Source organism: Sinohyriopsis cumingii, chromosome 6 (assembly GCF_028554795.1).
Source record: "Sinohyriopsis cumingii isolate HCF-2022 chromosome 6, ASM2855479v2, whole genome shotgun sequence".
Classification (NCBI taxonomy): Eukaryota; Metazoa; Mollusca; class Bivalvia; order Unionida; family Unionidae; genus Sinohyriopsis; species Sinohyriopsis cumingii.
Window position 1 is genome coordinate 29535812 of NC_142966.1, and position 15688 is coordinate 29551499.

General features: G+C 36.0%; 1 protein-coding gene across 5 annotated transcripts in view; it reads right to left on the reverse strand.

Annotated features, from left to right (window-relative positions):
- The window catches only part of LOC149796566 (receptor-type tyrosine-protein phosphatase alpha-like), a 107458-nt gene extending 93960 nt beyond the window's left edge, over positions 1 to 13498 (reverse strand). For 4 of the 5 annotated variants that reach the window (XM_089961264.1, XM_089961263.1, XM_089961261.1 and 1 more), the window contains exon 1: positions 13392 to 13498. The gene's annotated coding sequence lies outside the window, so the exon portion shown is untranslated. Of the gene's footprint in view, positions 1 to 5954; positions 6238 to 13391 lie in introns of all 5 variants that reach the window. The other variant, XM_089961262.1, reaches the window with a different exon arrangement.
- Between the last annotated feature and the right edge of the window lie 2190 nt (positions 13499 to 15688).

Sequence of the window (15688 nt, forward strand, 5' to 3'; positions counted from 1 at the left end):
CTAACATGGCACTGTTGGTACGAATGCCTAGTGCACAAGTAGGGCACAATCTCGGCAGTTGGCAGGCACTATTCTTCTGTAGATCTGGCGTTTTAAAATGTTGTTGGTAAGAAGTAGGACTGACAAATGTGCGCTGACAAGCTAGGCAATGTACTCGTTATCCTTCGTCAATACAGGGTTTAGAGGCCAAACAACCTGAGCATTTTGATCCACGATGCTTCTGTTGCTCTTGATTGTTAGCGCCATAGTTACATTTCTCACAAAAAATATATGTATCCCACTAAGTCAGTGATACTGGTAAACTTCATAGTAATGTTTATCGTGATGACAGACGTGAATGTATTTTCCGTCTTTAAAATCTTAGCCACGAAATAACAGAGGTCCGCGCACTTTTTGAGGGTGTACTTTCAAGGTGCAGCGTGGAGCTAAGACGTCTTTCAAATTATGCATCTCAGGAATGCCAAAAGCGGTGACTTTGGATATTCCCACTTGATGTAAGAGGAGATCTGCTTCTCTTCGTTGTTTGGTTCAGTCCAATCGTTGAATAGTTTTTCCAGGCTCTCTTCCATTTTACCGTGTTGTTCTTGTCGGCATACGTTCGTCCCTGTACAATAGCCCTGGATAAACACATCTGGTCTTGAGAGTTATAAATTTGGTCGAGACTAAGCTTGATGCTGAGATGGTCCTCTACCAATGACACCTTTTTGCGTCCGGTCAACTTGGGAAGAGAATCGTTGGTCATAAACAGTGTCGCTTTTCCAATGGTGATGTGAAAATTGTCTTTGGATTGCTGTACGTGTTAAATATTGTCGATGACTTTGAAAGGTGTCAGTTCGGATAGGCTGCTAAAGTCGATCCAAACGGGGACTTCAGAATGTAGTTATACAGGGAAAGTCTCAAGCTATGGTCTTCTTTGGCTTGACATTTATGTTTAAGTGCGGTTAACAACGAATCCCACACATCGGTGATGAACTCTTTTGCATTCTTCAGTGGAACGTCGGACATGAATTCTTGAAACTTCACCTTGTACGTGTAGGTTGTGGTTCTAAATTTTCTAGAGGAGCGAAAGTGTTAGCTCTTTTCAGGGTTAAGTGGAGATGGACAGTGGCTTGGTGTAGACTCTCTGGTTCTGGATTCTGGCTCACTAATGTCATCTTCAAAATCGCTGGCATGAATCTGAGCCAACACTTTAGCTACTGTGCGAGGCGATAAATCACGTTTAGGTCTCTTGCTTTCTTTTCCTTTCTCCAAGAAATGATGAGATTCGTTTCATCTTCAGTGTAAAGAGTCAAATGACTACATTTGAAACATCATGGGTCTCTTTATATCCATGTGTGACCAGTGTATGTGTATAAAGGTCGATGTCTTCCCTCCAAGTATTCATCTCACTTCAAGCCTACCAGAACGAAGGAAGAGCCAACATAGATCGAAATTTTGATCAGAGCTTTGCGATGTGTCATACGAAGGTTTTCTTCAGACAAGCCGACGGATTACTTTCTCTCTCCCTCTTTCCTTTTGAGATAAAAGTCAAGATAATTGCAATATCTGTCAGAAGAAAGGGCTTTGGTCTTAAAAATGTCCAGACAGTCAAAAGAGCAAGACATGTGTCAAATGAGACAACAGTCAAGATAGATGTTATTGTCAAGAGAAGGACATTCGTCTTCAGACTGCCCTAAGAAACAACAGGAGGAAGAGAGGGTTTCCGAACAGGAAGAAAAGGAAGAATCCCGACAGGTCCAGAAAGAGAAGAATGAAAAGATTAGAAGACGAGAAAAAAGTGAGGAAGAGGAACAAATTGTGAAAGTGAAGGAATTCAAAATAGGAGGGAGTCAACAGAGACACAGAAGAAGTCTTGAACCTTTTAAAGTTTTGTGTTATGAATTGGATTGTAAATTTGTACCAGAATAGACCAGAAAGAAAAGCGTAAGTGTCTCTTGGTTTTTAATTTCTAGAATAAGGACCATCATTCATCCGCTCACACGCTTACGTCATGGGGGAAAAAGGGGATATTGAGTTTTAATTGATTTTGGCAATTGAAATACTATCTCTTTTCGAACGAAGTAGGTGGCCCGGAAAAGAACCGTTGGGTGTTTGTTTGTTTTTTAAAATTAGGAACGAGAAGTAATGAGCTTTATATGCCTTATCCCTTTGCCACGGCTATGGTCTACTTCTGGACCTGCAACTGCCGATGATTTGGTAGAAATCACTAGGGTGGGTATTTAAGGCGTAGTAACAGGGTTAGGCTGTCCGGCTCAGGAAGGTCCTTTTCGCTTAGGTCGTAATAATGAAGTCTGATGCGTTTGTTTCAGACTCCTTAATTCTTCTGAGTAAAGTGGTGTCAGGGACGAGACCTTTCTCCAGCAAACTCGTTCCTGAGCCCTGATTAATATTTTTTATTTCATGTGGTAAAACGAGATCTAGGTAAGTTGCACGAATCGGAAATGTTAGGGGTATGGTTTGGAAATACGGGTTAAACTTCCATACTGATCCCCAGACCAATCATGTAAAATTAAATTCAAATGCAGTAAACTACTGTGTGGGTTCATTAAACTACACTTAGGCCGTGAAGTAGATGACAAATAGGTCTCATCAGCAGACATCTGTTAAGAAAATACTCGTGTTATGATGCAGCGTTGACGTCCATGAGAAATCAATACCGCACGCTACCGATTTTAATGTACAGTTATACACTATAATGATACATTGTTGTTTTCACATTTCCATAGACATAAATAAATGATCCTATAATAGTATACTGGTTGCAGATAAACCTGATTGAGCATTACTAACCATCATATACCGTTAGAAACATGGAGAGACCTATACTGTCCCGTAAAACATTTACGATCAATGAGAGTAATAAATGTAATACTACTTAAACCCTGTTGTGGCGATGAACAATTAGTATTATATGCACGTCAAGATGCTCGTGCTGGACATTCATATCTGACCGAATAAAATAACTTCTCTTCTTTGACAGGATATATGTGACACATAGATCGTGCCTATATTATCAGAGAGTTTATCAATGTCATGTATTGGGATTTTTTTGGATCGAAATGAAATGCAAAAAATGTCAGGTGTCTAACGCAAAGGCATCACACTTCTGCTGCCTTATGTGAACATGTACTTATTTATCATGTGCATTCACATCGACTTTATGAATATGTGCTTATTTGTAAGAAGTAAAGGGATCTATATGCCTTTATCATACCTCAGAACAAGTCTCTCTCTCTCTCTCTCTCTCTCTCTCTCTCTCTCTCTCTTCGCATATTAAGGTTTAGATTTATCTTAGAGATTCAAAATTAAAGATGGAGCTGTCCAATATAATTTTAAAGTACAAAAGGCAGATCCATTTGTTCACACACCGGTGTAATGTCTTACAATCATTGCTTCTATTTGAAATTATAACTTAAAATTTCCAGAAAGTGGAGAAAATGGCTCCTGCACTAGATTTTAGTTTCGGATGTTAAATATCTGAACTGTGTATATGCAATTTATTACCAAACGTGTGCAAGAAATAGTTGTAATAGATGTGACTAAACCACACATCAGCGCTTTGATCTCAACCGCAAAATCCGAACTTATTTGATAGGCACATGAGTGGACAGGCAGTCCAAAGATCACTATTGAGTTGGGTGCGTACATTCGTCATTTCAAGTCTCATTCATTTGTACTTTTGATCTTAATATTCTGCACACTTGGCTTCAAGGGCTTAGTCCCATCATGCCCCAAGTGTTTAGTCGATTAGGAGAAAAGATGAATCGCAAGGCAAGTTCAGTTCCATGTATAATATATATATATATATATATATATATATATATAGTAATGTGATCTCAAAAGAGTATAATTTATGATTTATAACCCAGGGTATAAATCCCTAAGAGTACGGATTGATCCAGAGATCAACGTGAGTTGCATGCATAAAGTTATATGTTCTTGCCCTCTAAGTGCATATATAGTACAGGGTGAAGATTTCATTACTTTCCAAGATATGTCCCCGGATATAAATCACTGGGCGTATATTTAATGTATAGTGTACTTGATTTCTGTCTGACTGATTGTTGTGTTTCATACATGATGTATATCTTGATTGTGATTGAGGGTTAAGTAATCACAATTTCCCCTGTATCAGGCGCCATAGCGGACAAACGCTTGTCCAATCAGAACGTTGCCGTTGAAATTTTAATGTCATATGTCCAGTATTCCACTTTAACGTGTTGTTTCAAAAATGCTTGTCCTTAAAGTTCCATTTTCTTTGTCGAGATTTTATATTGTGTGGTTTGAATTACACGGTGATGGTTGACATATCAATGTCATACGTCGAGAATTCCTAATTTAAGTATTGATTCAAATAATTTATGTTGAAAGTTCCATTTCATATGTTGAGTATTTAGATTTCATCTGTTGAATTACACAGCGCTGGTTGAAAATTTGATATCCAATGTCGAGTTTTTAGATTGTGTCTTCTGAAATACACGGCGGTTGTTGAAATTGTAATGTCATATGTCAGGAGTTTCAATTCAACTTGTTAAATCACATCGATTGTGCTCAAAGTTCCATTTCGTATGTTGAGTTTTTAAATTGTATCTGTTGAATTACACAGCGGTGGTTGGACATTTTATTGTGCTTGTCAGAATTGCTATTTTTATATGGTGCATTATGAGTTGTTGGTGTTAAAAGTAACATTTCACAATGTCAGCTTAACAATTCAAAATAATATCGATTATCATGATACATCATTCGTGTATTCAATTATTAGGCGCCATTACATTTCGTACATTTACAGTTTGAAAGTTTCCAGTCACAGGTCGATAATTACCATGAATTTATGAGCTAGACGTCGCTCTCGTGAACGGACTGCGTTTTTTTAAAAACAAAACGGCTGCTTCCCGTTAGTGTGAAACTTCAACAGATGAAATCTAAATATTCGCCATATGAAATAGAACTTTCATCACAAACAGTTACATTCAACGTGTGAATTAGGCATTCTCGACATATGATATTGAAATTTCAAAAACTGCTGTTTTATTCAAAATATATACTGTAAAACGTCAACATAGGAAATAGAACTTTAAACCACCACTGTATAATTCAACATATAAAATCTCACACCTCGATCTAAAAAATGGAATTTAAAGGACATGCAATTTGATCCAACACGTGATATTGGATTTTACGACCTACGACATCGAAATTTCAACTTCAACTTCAACTTTCACATTAGACCAGCTTTTGTCCGCTACGGCGCCTAATACCCCTGACCATTCGCACCCTACTTTTTATTTTTGTACATTTCTGTTGGGGTGTAGGGTCAGAGTCATTAGCCTTTCGAAAAGTTGGAATTCGCCGACACCATTGGTGTCAACATATATTAGTTTCTTACTAGAGGGACAAGTATCTGAGATCCTGGTGTGCCAAAATAGTTTGCATGCAGATATATATTTTCTACGCATGTACATTACTACAAGAGGAAAATGCAAATATTTTTTATGGAAAAAGTCTTAAGTGTCAAATAATGGAATGCATTTTAATTCAATTTACACATTTAAACTGTGGTACCAAATTTTTAACTTATATTTGACCACATGTCACATACTCAAAAACTCTGATACTTTGTATTTGACACGCAATAGACTGCGTGTATTTTACCATAAAGTAACTGTCAAACACAATAATAAACAATAATAATACTGTTACAAAGGGAAGACGGGTGAGGACGCGAGTGAAATTGCATACTACAGCTGTATCATTGTTTTCTATTGACGAAATCAATCCAATAGATATCTTCTCCCCTTTCACAATTATTATTGTTGAAATAGTGAAAGTATATGCCAAGAATGAACCATTGGGTTTCTGTTTTTGAATGGTATGTCTTGCCGGCTTCCCCAGAACAAGATGAAAAAGCTCAGCACAGCACTCAAGCAAGGGAAGTATATACAAGTACAATTTACCTTTTACTTGGTTGTTCTTTGTTGCTTTTCTTTTGCTTTTTGGCGGGGGGAGGGTTAACGCCATTTCTCAGCGCAATATAGGCTATACACGGTGGCCTCTATATCTGATGGAGGAAGAACCAGGAACAACACCGGTAAGAAACAACGACTCATGGGAAGCTAGTGGGTGTTTTCTCAGAGACCCACACTGGCCGAGCCCGAGACTAGAAACTACGCAGAAATACGTAAGATGGCAGAGATTGGTAAAGGAGTGTGTTTTTGACCACTAGGCCACCCGGAGTCCCTAGTAAATAAAGTAGACGACATAAAATGCAAATTGAAATAAATGCTCGTCGAGCTGAATAAATAGCATCGAGTATTTCAAATTTCGGCATAATATGCAAGTTCTATATGTAAACGCATGAGGCAACCTAGGCGTCAAAAGACTTGGGTGGCGAGTCGGGATCGTGCGTGTGGGTCATCATGAGAGCCGAGTGATAAGATTGTAAAAAGAAAATATATGCTGATGTTACTGAACATAAGCTGTCATGCGAACGTAATTGAAACAATCTAGAAATACGAATGACTCATATATATATATATATATATATATATATATATATATATATATATATATATATATATATATATATATATAAATATATATATATATGTATATATATGTATCTTTGTGTATGCGTGCGTGTATTTGTGTGTATGTTTGTGTGTGTGTGTGTGACGTTTGCTCAACCCCAATTAGTAAGTCATGTATAAACTAAGGTATTATTAGAAGCTATGGTTTGGTGTCTAAACATTGCCGTAGGCTAGAGTTAATCTCTGACGCAAGGTTACCATGACCAGATAGAAGACCGACATCTTGAATCGGCACGGGTGTTAGATCGATCGAATTTCCACCTATGTCTTACAGCTTAGTCCTAAGAGCGGAGGAACCCGCGATGGAGCGGGATGTGTTCTAAATTCGTCCCCACGTGGACAGACAGCAAGAATGACATTGTCCGATAAATTTGGTTGCATTGGGTCAAAGCGACAACCAATCGGAAACGAGATAGAGAGTGTGTTTGCAAGTTCGATCCGAATTACAACTTCTAACTAGCAAGCGAATATTTAGTCTGGCCTAGGAAGTTTGCTGAGTAATATACGATTACTCCGAGAAAGCCACTCGTCATTTGGCGGTAAAACGTAGAGAGGAGATTCTAAGGAAAGACAATGATTCGCAAATGTCAGTAGGCTATTTGCTAAATTTTTGAAGATTATTATGGTATTGTAATTGTAGTTATGTGCAGCATGTATACATAATTAACAGGATCGTTTGATACGTAGAATTACCTTTGTAGTGTTTAATATACATGCGTATTTGAGAAATAAGCTTGAGTATTATATAGAGTTATGTAGATTGTTAGCTTGTGGTCAGAATTAATTTAGTAACTCGCTATTAGGTTAATTCGCAGTAAACTAGTGCATTTATTAATGTGATATGTAAGAATTTACACATGCTTGAATTGTGAATTCGGAAAATGGTCGAAGTGTGTAAGATTAGTTAATATGGATATATCAGAACATGGTTATCTGAATATTTGTGTACTTTGTATGAGTTGTAATGTAAAGAAATGCAACTGATTCCTGTGACGAGAAGCTACTGGCACTCTTTCTCACATACCCACATTTTCCGAATCCTAGACTTGAACCCACACAGACAGAGGTGCGATGGCAGTGATCCGTAACGGGGATCGATTTAGAGAACTCGGCTAGTCGGGGACCCCTATTTCGATATGAATGAATGCGTGACCGAAGATATTTAATAGCCGTTATCTGATTATAGGCTGGGGGTAGTGTGAGGTAAGTGGGCTAACGAGAATATTGTACCGTCCTTGTGTTTTCACAGGAAGCCTTTTGGGGGATAAAACTTCCGGTTCAGTTAAGTCCCGAGTCTCTTAGATGGAGACGGGAGTGAGACTAGCAGAGCAGACGGAGTCGACAAGTCTAGTCGGTGGAGAGAGTCGAAGAGGAGGTGAAAAAGTAGTCGAGGATGAGAAATTAGAGAAGGAGGAGGAGCACAGAGAAGTCGATGAGGAACAGGAATATGTAAAAGGTCGGGAGGAAGTGGAGAAGGAATTGGAAGAATAGGAGACAATAATACACAGATGAGTAGAATACAAGGATAAGTGGAAAGCTATCTTATATTACTAATCAAATGATGCAATAGGCTATCACAGGGTCGAGCAGAAGGAGAGTACTTGGGAAATTTTAAGCACATGACTATTGAATTGTCATTAAATTGTCATTCGTTGAATTTGACATTTTTGTATATTCAATAATTTAACCGTCGGCAATGCTGGCTGGGGGCTCGGAGCTTTACATATATCGTTCACTAAGTTAACTTCCAACCAAAATAGAGCCTGGGTGGGACTTCTATAATAATTTAAATAGAATATTGAGAGAACCCCTCCCCAAACATAACACACCTACCACAGTGTCGGCATAACAACCCGTCATATGTGTGTGTGTGTGTGTGTGTGTGTGTACTGCCTATAGGGTCACAAGCTTTTGATATTGTGGTGCACATTTTGCGAAACTGTATGACAAACCTTGACGTTCAAGATGGCGACCTCTTACTAGTCTTTGGTTTTTAAATTTCAACAAATTTTTATTTTACTTCTTTTTTAAATTTGTGTCCATGCCACTGAGAAGTAATAGCGAAATATTCATTTAAATATTCTGACTTAAATAAAATATTTAAATTTTCTGAGGATATGATTAATAGTATTCTTATTTAACTGTTTTAATCCAAACAAAAAAGCTGCATTTTCTTAGTTCTTTTTTTAAAATTTGAACGAATAGTGTTATTTTAATCAATTTTCATTAAAGACAGATTAAAATTAATATAAGGGGGTCCATGAATTCCTCAGCGTGTTTAAAATTTCGACATTAAAAAGCAAACAAAAATGATTCTAGGGAGGAGATTGGTCTTGTAGGTGATTAGAAGTTCTTCATTATCGTGATATCAAATATACGTGCAAATTCACCAGCAATTGTTGCGAAAAAGAACAAGACGGGATAAAACGAAAAGGAAAAAAGTTGATGGCAAATTCAAAAAGGATGCATAGAGGGCTGACGACCATCTCTCCTTTCAAAATTCTTTCTATCTATCACATGTTCATTGCTCTGAGTGCACTGGGTCTGTAAACTTAACACAAACAGGAATCACCACTTGACTGATTTATTCATCATATATCCTCTTATGTGTAGTCTTGACTAACGAGAAATTAGTACAACACGACCCCAAGCATAATACACACTTAATATACAGCATGACCCTATATTGACCGTTTCGAATTCATTTCAACATACATGAGAGAACCCGTAACACTTTACGGGCTGTGAAAGAGATCCTTTTAGCTTACTAACAATCATACAACTGTTACAAAAGGGCGAGACCTACTGGCCAGGAAAATATGTCCGTGAAATTTCAACATGAGTACCTTTTGCGTTCACCGTGTAGGGTTTCTATAATGAAATGAATGTAATTAAACTTACAAACTCTGCTTGGGCAATGAGCAATCAACATTAAACAGTGAATGCTATCCACGACACGAGATTCCTATCGGGTATTGATGTCATGACGGCATACGGTATCTTCGCTGGTATGACAGAATTAATGTGACCTAACTCTTACCTGGTTTATCGGGGCGTTTAGAAAAGATTACCTGTTGAGAGCTGGTTCTGATGAAATGTAGTTATATTTATGCCTGCTACGAGTGATGTCCCTTGGTGAAAGGACAGAGCGTTTTCAGTGCAGAATTATATTATGCTTATCCATCAAATTTGTACAAAATATTATTTAAGCAAAAAATCAGCAACCGGTTATGGTTTAATTTACAGTTAGCATTATCGTTTATATCACATATCTAAAATCTGCATTATTTAGCCACGTAACTGTCAAAATTCCTTCTAAATAGAGACTTTCCGAATGAGCTCTTAATTTTCTAAGATTTTAATTCATAAAGTCCAATTCTGTGATGTGTAAATTCATCTATATTCAAGATATCCAATTCAACTCTCTACCACTTAAATGAAATAAAAATTCTGACAATATATGCGTTTTTGGAAGATGTGGAGATAGTAATTTGTCTCTCATATATATAACAATAATATATATATATATATATATATATATATATATATATATATATATATATATATATATATATATATATATATATATATTTCTCTCTTTCTCGTCATAATATTAGGGTTTCACTTTAGTGTGTAAAGCTGAATACTGAGCTATCCTGTAACCGTCTGAAACACAGGAGACAATTCTATGGTACTCACACATACAAATAGACCGAATATATCGATGTCGGAAAGAGTAGGCTGGTGTATACACATCTAATATTACAATCTCATCAAACAAGTTCTTCATGTGCAAGAACACATCATATATTATATATATATGGTATAGAAAAAGGAATTTTAAGTGCATATATATTAGTGTCATATGAAACTTCAGTGTACTCATAATATTTTGCCACTCACGTTTTCTATAACCACTCATCGTCCTCAGAATAGATAATTGTATCGTATTAAGTCGATGTTTGTCACCCGACATAAAACCACACAGACATTATATACAGTGGTCCAGAAGTTCTACTCATAACAAGATGGAAGTAGAAATCAAACTTTTTATTTTCCCTTGCTAAGACCTTGACGTGCTGGCAGTGAATCTCGCTTTGGTACGCAGCAAACCTTCCACCCATGATATACATGGGCAAAGTTTCATAAAATCGCTCCAACAGTTGCAAAAAAATAAAGGTCAGGTAGACTATAACTATTACCCTCACTAACCAACAACGGTCAAGCACACAAAACAAATTAAATATACATATCAATAGTAATAGTAATGAAACATTAACACCACGAAGTAATCCGAGACTAAGCAAACTAATAGGACATAAGCTAACGCACTAAGGAAACACTTACCACAGCGGTGTCAAATTTTTAGGCTTATGTTAGTTCCTTAAACAAAAACTTTGCAAAGTATCATTTTATGGGCGATCAGTTGGTAAGGATATCCACGCACTCTTCAAAGACTGTATAACTTCCTTATGTGGTATTTTTAAGAGAGGAAGCAAGCAAGCGTTAAATTAATGTGGTGAGTAATGTTACCGCTTTTGGTTAGACAGTCTGCTGTGTACTGTATAATAAATCGGAGTTGTTGCACACAATGGCGGGGAAAGTGAAGTAGTTGAAAAACCATGTATTGTTTTAAACCATTTTCATTTGAGAAACTTTGCCTAATGCAGTTATAAATATAAGCTTGTGGGGATTCAGTAGAAAGATTAAGCTTGTTAGAGCACTGTCTCAGCTACAGCAATTACAGGTTACTGCATTTGTATGGGAAAACATGAAAGAGATGTTTTGGATGGATACTGCACGACCTGTGGGAGTGCAGTATCCATCCGACAAAAAAAGTTAATATTTTGCATTGCACATGCAGTAACCTTTTTATTATATACTTATTTGCTTATGCTTCCTAAGGCTTAATTATATTTCAAAAATAACAACAAGAAATAAAGTAATTGAATGTATGATGTATTCCAAAATAAATACGCACGTGCAGATCCATCAATACATAATAATATTAATGTGTGGATAACTCCGTCCAGCAATATTTGAAGTTATTTTGCGCGCCCGACTACACTTTCAAAAATAATTGTCGATTTGGTCTTTTTAAAATTTAAATTTAGAGTCATATTGTCAATGAACGCGCATTGCAGCCGCATTTCATATGATATGGAATCAATGGATTTTGTTTGTTTGTTTGTTTGATTGGCGATTTTTCGTCTGCTCAATTTCATTGATTATGAGCCTGGATTTCTCAGCTGGACCTAGATTTCTAATGTTGCGTCATTCTTGCATTATAGGATGGGTCTATCGGGAGCTACGTATTTTTAAAATGTTAGAGAAGCAATCAGGCTTCAGGTCCATAGGAAATCAATAAGAAAATTGTCACCTGTGTGTCCTGCTTCAGGCACATACTTCAAAGTTTTTCTTGTCTTAAAACAGTTTTCTGGTACATATACAAATCCTGGATATGCTAAAATATTTAGAATGTATCTTTATATTAATCTTGTTTGAAGATAAGTCAAAAGTAAGATAATTCTATGTGGATGCCACTCACATGTAAATTAAAATTGTATGTAGACCACTTACAACTGAATTAGTTGTGTACTTTAGTTTAGCTCATGTAATCGTGTAATGAAGCTCAGAGTCATGTGATAACCAGGTTAGGATTCAATACAATGACTATAGTGATTTTTACTTGGCTTGCTTCCTTTCTTGTTCTCTGCTTGAAACATCTTTATTCTGGAATGGGAACATGAGTAGCTTTGAACTAGGAGTTTGAGACTGCATTGCATGACATTTTGTTACTTCACAGATTGACAAGTTTTCCGAGACCCATGAACTTTTGGTGCTTGGGTGGAAGTGGAAGGAGGAGGGCTTCTTGTGGCCATAGGAGAGTGAGTGGCTATCACCAAGACACAAATTAGAGACGCGAGTAGTCTATGGGGTACCACCATTACACTGACAGAGTATAGTTGGAAGGCTAATCAGGTGAAGCTTTTGACTTTATTAGTAACAATAAATGTGGCAGTTAGAGTAATGTATGATAGAAGGGTATAGCATACATTTTTAAGGTGTCCCTATTTTACAGTTTTCAGAGTAATGCTGATCGACTTTACATATACCATGATGTAAATGCTTCAATTTCCTCTCCTTTCCCTCTTGTAAGTGTAGCAGCAAAATGTTTTTGTAATCCTTTGTATACAGAGGTTCCCATTAACCACTTATCATTTTTCATAAAAACAAAAACATACATATATCACCCTCTCTTCTTTTCTGTAAGACAAAGAGCCAAACTGGCCAGACAGATGAATTATCATTCAGTTGTAAAGATTTAAGTTACTGCAGTAGAGTTATTAAATATGCGCTGTATCACATTGCTAATTTTGAACAACTCAATAGTTTTCATTGATTTGCCCCTGTTTCCCTCGTATATTATCCTAAAAATCTGTAGTGCGCGCAATATTCCATACACTAGACACAAAGATATTTATTTATCTGTTTAATTTTTCACACTATTTTGATACTTAATATTATCATGTTGACATTACCCTTTTGATTTACTAGCAACATATATGTAATCTTTATAATTCTTGAAGAAAGTATGCACTATTGAAAAACTGATGCGTGAATGACTGACACTTCTTATAATTAAAAATCTACTGCCTTAAAGAAGAGGAACGTACCAGCATTCTATAAAATAGTGTCCAAAATATATTTAATTCTCAAAAAACAACTTGCATATTTCTCAAACAAAATATCAAAGATTATTATATCAATTATGGTAAAGTTCATCCATGCAATTATACTTACAACGTCCGACGTAGAAATGAATAATGAGAGTAAAAATAATGAATGTTCTCCACGATATAATATTCATCCTTGACAATAATATCACCGCAGACGACACCGTATCCTGTTGAACTGGATAAAACTCTTAAACAACACTTGGCTAAGTTAACAAAGAACTACTTTTGATAAAACTGAATCGCTACACTATCCAGCTACACATTGTATACCTAAATAGCTGGAGACATTGAATGTAGTTCTAACATAGGGATCTTATGTGAAATTTGACCATCTTCATGTGTAAGAGAATTTAGAGGTATCTGAGTAACTGTTTTACCAAAACGTTTTGCCTGCCGATATTTTCTATGCATGTGCCTTACAACAGGCATACATTTTTAATACGAATATGTTAATGAGGGCAATTCAATGCATGAGAAAATAGAAATATACAATCATTTCATATAATTATTGTATTTTCACATTTAATCAATGAATGTCATATGAAAATAACAATAAGTAATTAATATCTGTCATACGGATCACTACTAACTTTCATCGGTTCTAATTTGTAAAACGTTCTATGGTAGACAACGGTACTATGAAATTAAAAGCTCCAACGAAGTCTGTAATGACTGTGAGGAGATTTCTAATTCATGATATTCTTGCTGATGCTCTTGAGATAGTTTCGAGTTTTGTAGCCATTGATGTGTATTGCCTGAATGTCTTGAACGGTGTTTTCTGCTATAGTTCATTCAAAACAAAATAGTGAATATATCATATATGTGGTTTCGTAAATTTTCAAGTCAGCATCATTAATCAAGCTAAAAGTACCTAATTCGTTTCACATGAAATATTTACATCTAGATATTTGTAGCTACATTTAAAGACGCTGACCTGAAAATTCACTAACCTACAGATATGATAAAATTCGCCAGGCCGTTGTGTAGTTTCCAGCATCATATCAAGTAGCTCAACTTCGTTTGCGTGTGTGGCTGTCTCTCACACACATCTTTTGTTTGATGTGTTATCAAGGTTGGATAGACCTTACGTAGCCTTATGAGTAAATGTATTTGTGTCCTTTTACTTTTGTCATTTATTGCCTACTTTGAATTTTGCCTTTCTTTTGCAAACAAAATGCTCGAACTTTGACTTTATTAGCAACAATAAAAGTAATTGACCGACACTTCTTTTGATTATTAACTGTATTGTCCTTGAGAAGAGGAACGAACCAGCAGCCTATAGAATAGTATCCTATATATGTTTGATTCTGAAACTACAACATGCATATATTTCACACCTACCATCAAAGAATATGTTAATGTTTACCCATGTAATTATAGTTACAAATTCCAACATGACAATTAACAATGAGCATAATTACAATGACTGTTCTCCATGACATAAAATTAATCCTTGACAATAATAAAACATAGCAAACGACATCGTATCCTGTATGATGGGATCAAATTCGAAAATATAGCATCTGGCTACGTTACAAAGAAACTAATGTTGATAAAACTGAATAAGGCGAAATTCCGGTTGTGCAACTCAGCACCAGTAACTCCTGTCACTTTAAGAGAAACAGGAATTTAATATACAGTTTGCACAAACTTAATTTACCAATACCATGTGGTCTTGTGGATTAGTCGCTACACTATCCAGCTACATTACTATATTACCTTCCAGACTTAGCTATTTCCATAGTAACCATAAATATTTGGACACATTGGATGTAGTTCTAAACTAGGCACCGTATGTGAAATTTGACTTCTTCATGTGTAAGTGAATTTACAAGTATCTGAGTTCCGGGTGTGACTAAATGTCTTGCCTGCAACTATTTTCTATGCATGTGCCTTAATACAATAATCTATTTTTTGAGAAATTAATTTTCTTAAGTGCTAAATAATGGAATGCATTTGAACTCAATTTACAACTTAAAGCTGTGGCACCAAATTTGTAACTTAAATTTGATCACTGATCATGTACACAAAAACTCTACTTTGTATTTTAAAAAATAATAGACTGCGTATATTTTAGCACAAAGTAACTTTCAAACAAAATAATAAACAATAATAATACTGTTATAAAGGAAATACACCGGTGAACACGCGAGTGAAATTGCATAGAACAGATATTTCACTGTTTCCCATCCACGAAATCAATCCAAATTAGATATCGTCTCCTCTTTCGCACTCATTGATGAAATATAAAGATCTGTGCTAATAATGAATACTGGATTTCTGTTTTGAATGGCATGTTATGCCCGCTTCCCCAGGATATGGTAAAATAAACTTAACATAGCTACTTAAGCAAGGGAAGTA